We start from the raw sequence: 8,237 nt of genomic DNA on the forward strand, positions 1-8,237 counted from the left end.
ACTTCTGTCTGGTTGCATGAAGTTGTCATCATACAAGACCTTAATTGTAACCAAAATGCTTTTGAATATCATTCATATTCTCTGAAACAAGACCAAGAAAGGAAAAATTCTGCCGGGGTATGTAAACTTTTGAGCACAACTGTATCCTTGTTCATGGTAGCATTCATATTTCCATCAATTCTATGCCAAGGGCCAATGGCAGATGCAGAAAAGCAGCCCAAAACCATGAGATTGCCACCACCATGTTTCACTGTAGGCGTTTGGTACCTTAGATCATTACGTTTTCCAATTCTGCAGTATATACAGTGCTGCCATCACTACCAAACAGATTGAACTTGGATTCATCCGACCCCAACACCTTAGACCAATCTGTCTCTTTCCGTTGGCTGTGTTCTTTGGCAAACACAAGTCAGACCTTCCTTTTCTTTGCAGAGATGAAAGGCTTCTTGACTGGAACTCGTGCATTCAGCCCTACTGCTTAGTCGTCGCGACTCACTTTGACCCCATATTCTTTGTTCATTTTGTGGACATCAGATACTGACTTTTTCTTTATAATGTGATCAACTCTGGAGGAAGTTCTCCTTGGTCGTCCACTTCTAGGTTTGTCGGCTGTTCCAGAACCTTCTTTTTCTTTCTTTAATATACCTGACACTTGACTCTGAGAACAGGTGAATTCCATAGCTGCCTCTTTATGGCTTTTCCCTGACTTCACTCCCAGAATAATAAGCTTCCTGACATCTGGTGATAAATTTGGCTTTGTCTCTGCCATGTTTTTAACCTTAAAACGCAAAAAAAAAAATTTAGGCAAAATTCGACTGCCCATAACAAAATAGGCAAAACATTTGGCCCAGCAAATGTTGAAAACTAACACATAAAGGGATAAAACAATGTCCAACACAATTTTTGTCCTGATAACTGACAATCATTTGCTTCCAGTTAACTAAAATCACCAGAAAAATGGCCTCACAACAACCAAACAGAAGCAATCACAATTTAAAAAAAAAATGCTAAACTTTTGGTGGCTACTGTATTCATACAGTCAGGTTTAGCTGAGCTGCCTTTATCATTTGGCACAAAGTACAGTATCACAACATTTAATGTGGCTGCAGGGAAACTAGGCTGTACTTTTGGAGATGCATATAAAAATATTTTTAGTTTTGTCACTCGGCCTCAAAAAATTTAGTTACATATCTGGTAAAAATCCCTGAGCTCTCCTGAACCCTGCTGCTTTTTTGCCGTTTTGCACTGCGTCGCTCCATTGCAGAGATACTCACATTTTTTGCTTTCGGAGTGCAGTATGTGAAATCTCTGCTTTGCAGTCCAACTTTGCATTTTTTCAGTCTTATTTGGGAGTGCGCACTTTCAGCCCTCCCTCCAAGACGCTGCCAATGATCACATGCTCGACTACTAGATCTTCTCCTGATCTGTGGAAGCAGAGAAGAAACAGCCCGTTGCACTACAAGCAGAGATTTCACATGCAGTGCTCCAAAAGACGCAAATGTGAATATCTCTGCAATGGAGCGACGCAGCGAAAAACGGAAAAGAGCTACAGAATCGGGGGAGCTCAGGGACTTTTACAAGGTATTTAAGGAATCACCCTGTAAGAATTGAATTTTATCGTTCTGGGTCCAATTACTGGAAAGTGGATTGTATTATGTGTTGTGCACAGATATTACTCAGTATTGCAGGGTCTGATTACTGCACACTGGGGTCAGGTGGCTTTAGTGGTCCTATCACTGTCTTATTACAGTTTTTGTGGAGCATTATATGGCGGCACACGCAGTTTGGTACATGTGATGGGTCTCCTAACCATTTTCCTTCTGTATTTTTTTACAGAGAAGGACGGGAAGGCTTTCCATCCAACCTACGAGGAGAAGCTGAGGCTGGTGGCTGTGTACAAACAAGTCCTCCTGGGACCGTACAACCCCGACACGTGCCCCGAAGTCGGCTTCTTCGATGTCCTGGGCAACGATAGGAGGTAACGAACGTCGTGTGGTTTGTTTCACTGTATCACATTCCTATAAAAAAGTAGCCACTTTGTAAATAGCCTAACGTTTTCTTACCGTTTTGTATACACAGCACTGATGCAGATCTGTGTGTCTCCATGGTTACAGACTACACTACATATGTAGTCTGATCCTGCCATTGTATATTTTTCACCACTAAAGTAGCCGTCAGCGACTGCAGGGTGAACCTCATTACCATGAGCATTTATGGGAGCTGTGTACGCAAAACGGCAACAGATTTTCCATCATGGGCATGCATCGATCTGATGTGTCCAAAAAAAAAAAAATAGGAATTGAAATGCAAAGTTTAATAGAAAACTGCAGACTGTTTCTTGCATAAAACTGAACGACGACGCGTTTCTAACCTCTTCATAGAAGCCTTTGCTCCCTCTGAGTGTCGTTCACACACTGTCGTCTTTCTCACAGGAAAGAATGGGCGGCCCTGGGCAACCTGAGCAAGCAGGAAGCCATGACGGAGTTTATCACCCTCCTGAACAGATGCTGCCACCTCTTCTCCACATACGTCACATCCCATAAAATAGAGAAAGAAGAGCAGGAGAGAAAAAGGTACTAATCCCTACAATCCGTACATCCGGCATCGGTGGGGCACGGTAACTGCTGGTTTCCTCCAGAAACAGCGCCACACGTGTCCACAGGCTATGCCTAGTATTGCAGCTCAGTACTATTAAAGTGAGTGGGGCTGAGCGGCAAGGTGACGCACAACCTGCAGACAGGTACCTGAAGACAACTCCAGCACTAATAGTTACTGGAGACGTTCTTAAAGGGACCGCTCTGCAGATTGTGCAGTGAACCCACCCAACTCTACCAGAAGAGGCGCTGGTGATGCTGATAGATAGGAGATGGTTTGCAGCGGTTTTCTATGGATGCCGGACCTGGGTCCTGCAAATCTTTCTGCTCCAGTCTATAGCAGAGGTTAGCGGCAGTCGCTATCTCACAAGATAGATGATGATCGACATCTGGGTCACGTTTTTCCACACTTAAAGGGGTTGTCTGTTAGTTTAAAGGAGCTTTCTGTTTCCTGCAGGGATAACGTCACGTCACTCTATCAGATTGCTGCAGCCAATCACTGGCATGTACAGCATGAGACCGTAGAAACCAGTGATCGACTGCAGCAGTCACATGGATTATACAACATCATCGCTGCAGGAAAAAAAGTGATGGCCGCCAGAGTGTGAGCACGGGAGAAGCGAAGGAGTCATCAGGCGAGAAATATTTGTTTTTTATGGGTCAATTTTGTAAAATTTCCAACTGCCTTAAGTGGTATCAAATCCCTATCATATCACTAACTTAAAGCCGCAGGAGTTCTTAAACTTTGACTAAGTTTGATACATAGAATCCAACCTGCAGTGTAAAGCATGGGGGACAAAACAGCAGTATGAGACTGACAGGACATGAGGCATCTTTCAGGTTACCTCCTACTCCAGTACTAATTGCAGTATAGCTGGAGTCAGTGATTATGGATTTACGGAGTAGTCGGTATGTAAGACCGGAGGGATCATGGACCGGACTTCTGCTTTAAGTCCCAGGAAGTGAGAACGGTTGACGCTGCTGCAAAAATCATGTCCGACATAGTTCAGTGTAAAGCGTCATCTGCTGACTTTACTGGAGAGAAGAGAAGGAGCGGAGACGGCGGGAAGAGGAGGAGCGGCAGCGGCTGCTGCGAGAGGAGGAGAAGCGGAGGAAAGAAGAGGAGCAGAGGCTGCGGAGAGAGGAGGAAGAGAGGATGCGAGCGGAGGATGAACGGTTTAGAATGGAACAGCAGAAGTAAGTACTCCCATCGGAAGTCACTCATCTTTCTTAAAGGATATTTTTGGGTGGGTCACTCATTCAGGACCCTCGTAGTATGAGCCATAGTGCAAGGAGCAGTCTGTTGTATGCAATGCTGGTGACCGGTTGGAGGGTACATGCGCTGGGGTCACCAACAATGGGGTCCACGGAGCACTGTCACATTCATTTTAATGGAAAATTACTAAAGCTCTGCCGGCCACAGGCAATGGCGGGTGCAGCAGTCATTAGGGCAGGACCGTGCATTTGTGTTTCAAATCTTAATTCTATTTTTTTTTTTTGCAGGTAGCAGATCATGGCCGCCCTGAACTCGCAGACAGCGGTGCAGTTTCAGCAGTACGCAGCGCAGCAGTACCCGGGGAACTTCGAGCAACAGCAGCTCCTGATCCGGCAGCTGCAGGAACAGCACTACCAGCAGTACATGCAGCAGCTGTACCAAGTGCAGCTCGCTCAGCAACAGGTAGACGCAGCGCACAGACCCCCGAGCCTCGCTGCTCTGAGCTGCATTTACCTGTCGGACCATGTTCCCACGTAGCATAAATGCTGCAGGGTTTGTTTTTTTTTGCAGAAAATCCCCTGTGTTTAAAACGGTGTTTCCCAAACTCCAGTCCTCACGGCCCCCATAGGTCATGTTTTCAGGATTTCCTTAGTATTTCCATCACCTGTGTAATACTATCAAGGCATCAGGAATTCTCTCACCTGTGTAATACGAAGGAGATCCTGAAACATGACCTGTGGGGGCCGTGAGGACTGGAGTTTTGGAAACACTGGTTTAAAAGTTTGAGGAAACTTCTTGTGCTTCCCGGAAAACTCCTGGCCGCTGTGCATCTAAAGACGTTGCTGAAATTTGTGTTTTTTTGGTTTCTTTATTTTTTCCTGTGGAGCCGAAAAAATGCATGAAAAAATGCCCTCGCTTCTTGTACAGAATTAATAAAACCTTCAGATCTTCAACAATAAATGGGGTAAAAACAGCTGTAAAAATACAATAATCAGAGTAGATTGCTATTGCGGGTTTTGATGTAGAAAATAAACCCTGCACTTTACGCTCCCTGGAACCTGAACTAATTAACTAATTGTTTTTAGTAAGAAAAAAATAAAAAAATTGCGCGGCTGAGTTTTGCTCTTGATGGTGGTGGTGCGCTGAGTAGCTGGTTGATTAGATGCAGCGTTTATAAGTGGAAGACAGTGGGATTTGTGTGCAGCGTCTATTGGAGTCTGTGGTTGTCTGAAACGCTGCCTCATTAGAAGTTAAGCTTCTTTGTTCTTCCCCTCATGCTTTACACTGCAGTTTTGCTTCGCAGCATACAAGAAATGAAGAATGCTCATAAATGACGTGGTGTTACCCTCTCCTTACCCTCTCGGCCTTACAGAAACAGCAGGAGGCACTTTCGGCAGGAACCAGCTCCCCTGTCAGTTCTCCATCCAAGGTGAACATGGGAAGCATCACCGGCTCCGGAGAAGCCCCCTCGGTCAACGGACAAACCCACCCACACATAGACAATGCTGAGACAGAACTGGAGGCAGACCCCGCTGGAAGACCTGCTGGAGAACGGGCTTAAAGGTGCGTCCTATGGACCCCATTGGGGTTGGGGTCTGTTGGGTGGACAATCAGACGATACCTGGACATTGGCTAATGGTTTATGTTTGCTCATTATTTTTCCACTTCCTTCTCTCTACAGAGTCCACGCCGGTCATTGCTGCCCCATCCATGTGGAAAAGACCCCAAATTAAAGACTTCAAAGAGAAGATCCGGCAGGACGCGGACTCAGTCATCACCGTCGGAAGAGGAGAGGTGGTCACAGTCCGGGTCCCCACACACGAGGAGGGCTCCTATCTTTTCTGGGAGTTTGCCACAGATAACTTTGACATTGGTTTTGGGGTTTACTTTGAATGGACAGACTCCCCAAACACGGCTGTGAGCGTGCACGTCAGCGAGTCCAGCGAGGACGAGGACGAAGGTACTTTGTACAATTTTCATACTTCATTCCTGTACAATAAATACTGTAGCAGGTCTTCACTGCGTCTCACCCCCTCTTCCTGAAGAGGTCGGGGGTCTCTCGAGAAGCAGCATCTTACCCCCTCGTTTTAAGGAGGTTGGGGCCTCTCGAGAAGCAGTGTCTCACCCCCTCGTCTTGAGGAGGTCGGGGCCTCTCAAGAAGCAGCGTCTCACTCCCTTTTCTTGAGGAGATTGGGACCTCTCGAGAAGCAGCCTCTCACCCCCTTTTCTTGAGGAGCTTGGGGCCTCTCGAGAAGCAGCGTCTCACCCCCTCGTCTTGAGGAGGTCGGGGCCTCTCGAGAAGCAGCGTCTCACCCCCTCGTCTTGAGGAGGTTGGGGCCTCTCAAGAAGCAGCATCTCACCCCTTGGTCCTGAAGAGGTCGGGGGGTCTCTCTAGAAGCAGCATCTCACCCTTTCGTCCTGAGGAGTTAGGGGCTCTCACCCCCTCGTCCTAAAGAGTTCTGGGGGCCCTATTGAAGCAGCGTCTCACCCCCTCATCCGGACGAGGTAGGGGGCCTTTCGAGAAGCAGCGTCTCACCCCCTCATCCGGACGAGGTCGGGGCCTCTTGAGAAGCAGCGTCTCACCCCCTTGTTCCGAGGAGGTCGGAGGCTTCTGGAGAAGCACCAACTGGTCATGGATGTTCACCTCTGCAGGAGATCAAAAACCAACAATGTGCTCTCTGGGGAGTTACTGTGGTCTCTCTCCCTTTCCGTAGGTTAAGATTGACCTATCAGACTGGCGGGATGGTTGAGTCGCTGCCTAATTTTTCCTCTCCCCAATGCCACTAGTGGAGGAGCTGTGCCTCTGCAGAGGGAAAACGGGCCGCATCTAGCATCAGAGAGGCTCATTCACACTTTAAAGTAAAAAGCTTGCGAGCGTGCTCTCCTTGCCAAGGAAACCAGTCACCATTGATAGTTTGTAGAGGTGGCCGGTACCCTAGGCCAGGGTTCCCCAACTCCAGTCCTCAAGGCCCACCAACAGGTCATGTTTTCAGGATTTCCTTAGTATTACACAGGTGATAATTGCATCACCTGTGCAATACTAAGGAAATCCTGAAAACATGACCTGTTGGTGGGCCTTGAGGACTGGAGTTGGGGAACCCTGCCCTAGGCAACCAGCTGTAAACTATAGAATTAAGAATACCTCCATATTTGACAACAGAGATACTTTTTAATAAAGAGTGAAATGTAAAGTTCCTGGTGTTTACAAGCACTTTGCAATTTTACCCAGCGAAGATGGAGGAAAAACTGCACCAAAAACGGATCAGATCAGCATGAGTCGCCCTGTACTCTCTCTGCGGGATTTCTGTAAGACTGCTTGTTTCCGGATTATTCCCGGAAGACCCCTTTATGCTTCTGTTTTAGCTCCGCGCCCATGACTTGTCCCACTCTGATATCCTGGACTCACTCCTGACTTGTGTCTGTTCTTTACAGAGAATCCCAACAATGAAGAGAAAGCCGAAAAGAACGCCAACAAGCCTCAGCTGGAGGAGATTGTGCCGGTCTACAGGCGGGATTGTCACGAAGAGGTGGACGCCGGCAGCCACCAGTACCCCGGCCGGGGGCTCGACCTGCTCAAATCTGACAACTCTTATTCCTTGTGGCGTTCAAAATCTGTGTACTACAGAGTGTATTATACTAGATAAAGGAGGGGCCTGCGGTCAGGGGGAGGAGCCGGCAATCAGGGGGAGGGGCAAGTGACCATGGGGCGGGGCCTGCAATCAGGGGGAGGGGCCAGGGCAGTAAGTCGCTCACATGACCTGGATCCTTTTCGATAAGTGTCGCCTCCTCATCGCTCCTCGTGGCGGCCGACACTAATTCAGAGTGCTGTGATTTAACCCGTTCTTTGCCACTACGATTGGTGGACATGAAAGGGGTTAAACATAATTTGGCTGCGCCTGCACTTTTGTGTTTTGTGTTTTTTTTCGCACTTGTTTGGGATTTTTAATTCTATTCTCTGTGCGCCCACTCGGGGGCATTTCATGATCTGTTCAGAAGATGAACGCGCATGAGAAGCGTCATGGAGGAGGGGGCACCTTTGTGTTGGGTACCAGGGTAGTGGGCGCCCCCTCAAGACTGGTGGAAGGGTAAAGGTCCCATGCGTTCCCCTCGGTCTGCCCTTTTCTGTACCACGCGCAGGTAGCTCAGCGCCATCGCAAACAGCAACGGTTTCTCCTCCACTATAGGTCAGGGCAAATCCGAAATGTGCTGTTGCCTCTCTGGTATCAGCCGTCTGTAGCGGGCAGGAGAGGGTAGTGGGGAAAGTTTCTTATCTCTTCTCTCATCAGTCTGATTTGTCTGATCTTGTACCATGTAAAATATGTAACAAATATGAGAAATGGTTTATAATAATAATAATCATATGGAATAATCTGTCCTGTGTGATCTGGTGGAAACACTGCACCTCCCCCAATGCCCCGCAGCAGAGC

At 47.7% G+C, this 8,237-nt stretch overlaps 1 pseudogene; it reads left to right on the forward strand.

Annotated features, from left to right (window-relative positions):
* Positions 1–1,796: 1,796 nt before the first annotated feature.
* On the forward strand, positions 1,797–7,454 carry LOC141231539 (Golgi resident protein GCP60-like; annotated as a pseudogene).
* The last annotated feature ends 783 nt before the right edge of the window (positions 7,455–8,237 follow it).

The sequence above is a fragment of the Phyllobates terribilis genome, unplaced genomic scaffold (assembly GCF_046119375.1).
Source record: "Phyllobates terribilis strain yellow unplaced genomic scaffold, ASM4611937v1 Scaffold_518__1_contigs__length_1237376, whole genome shotgun sequence".
Classification (NCBI taxonomy): Eukaryota; Metazoa; Chordata; class Amphibia; order Anura; family Dendrobatidae; genus Phyllobates; species Phyllobates terribilis.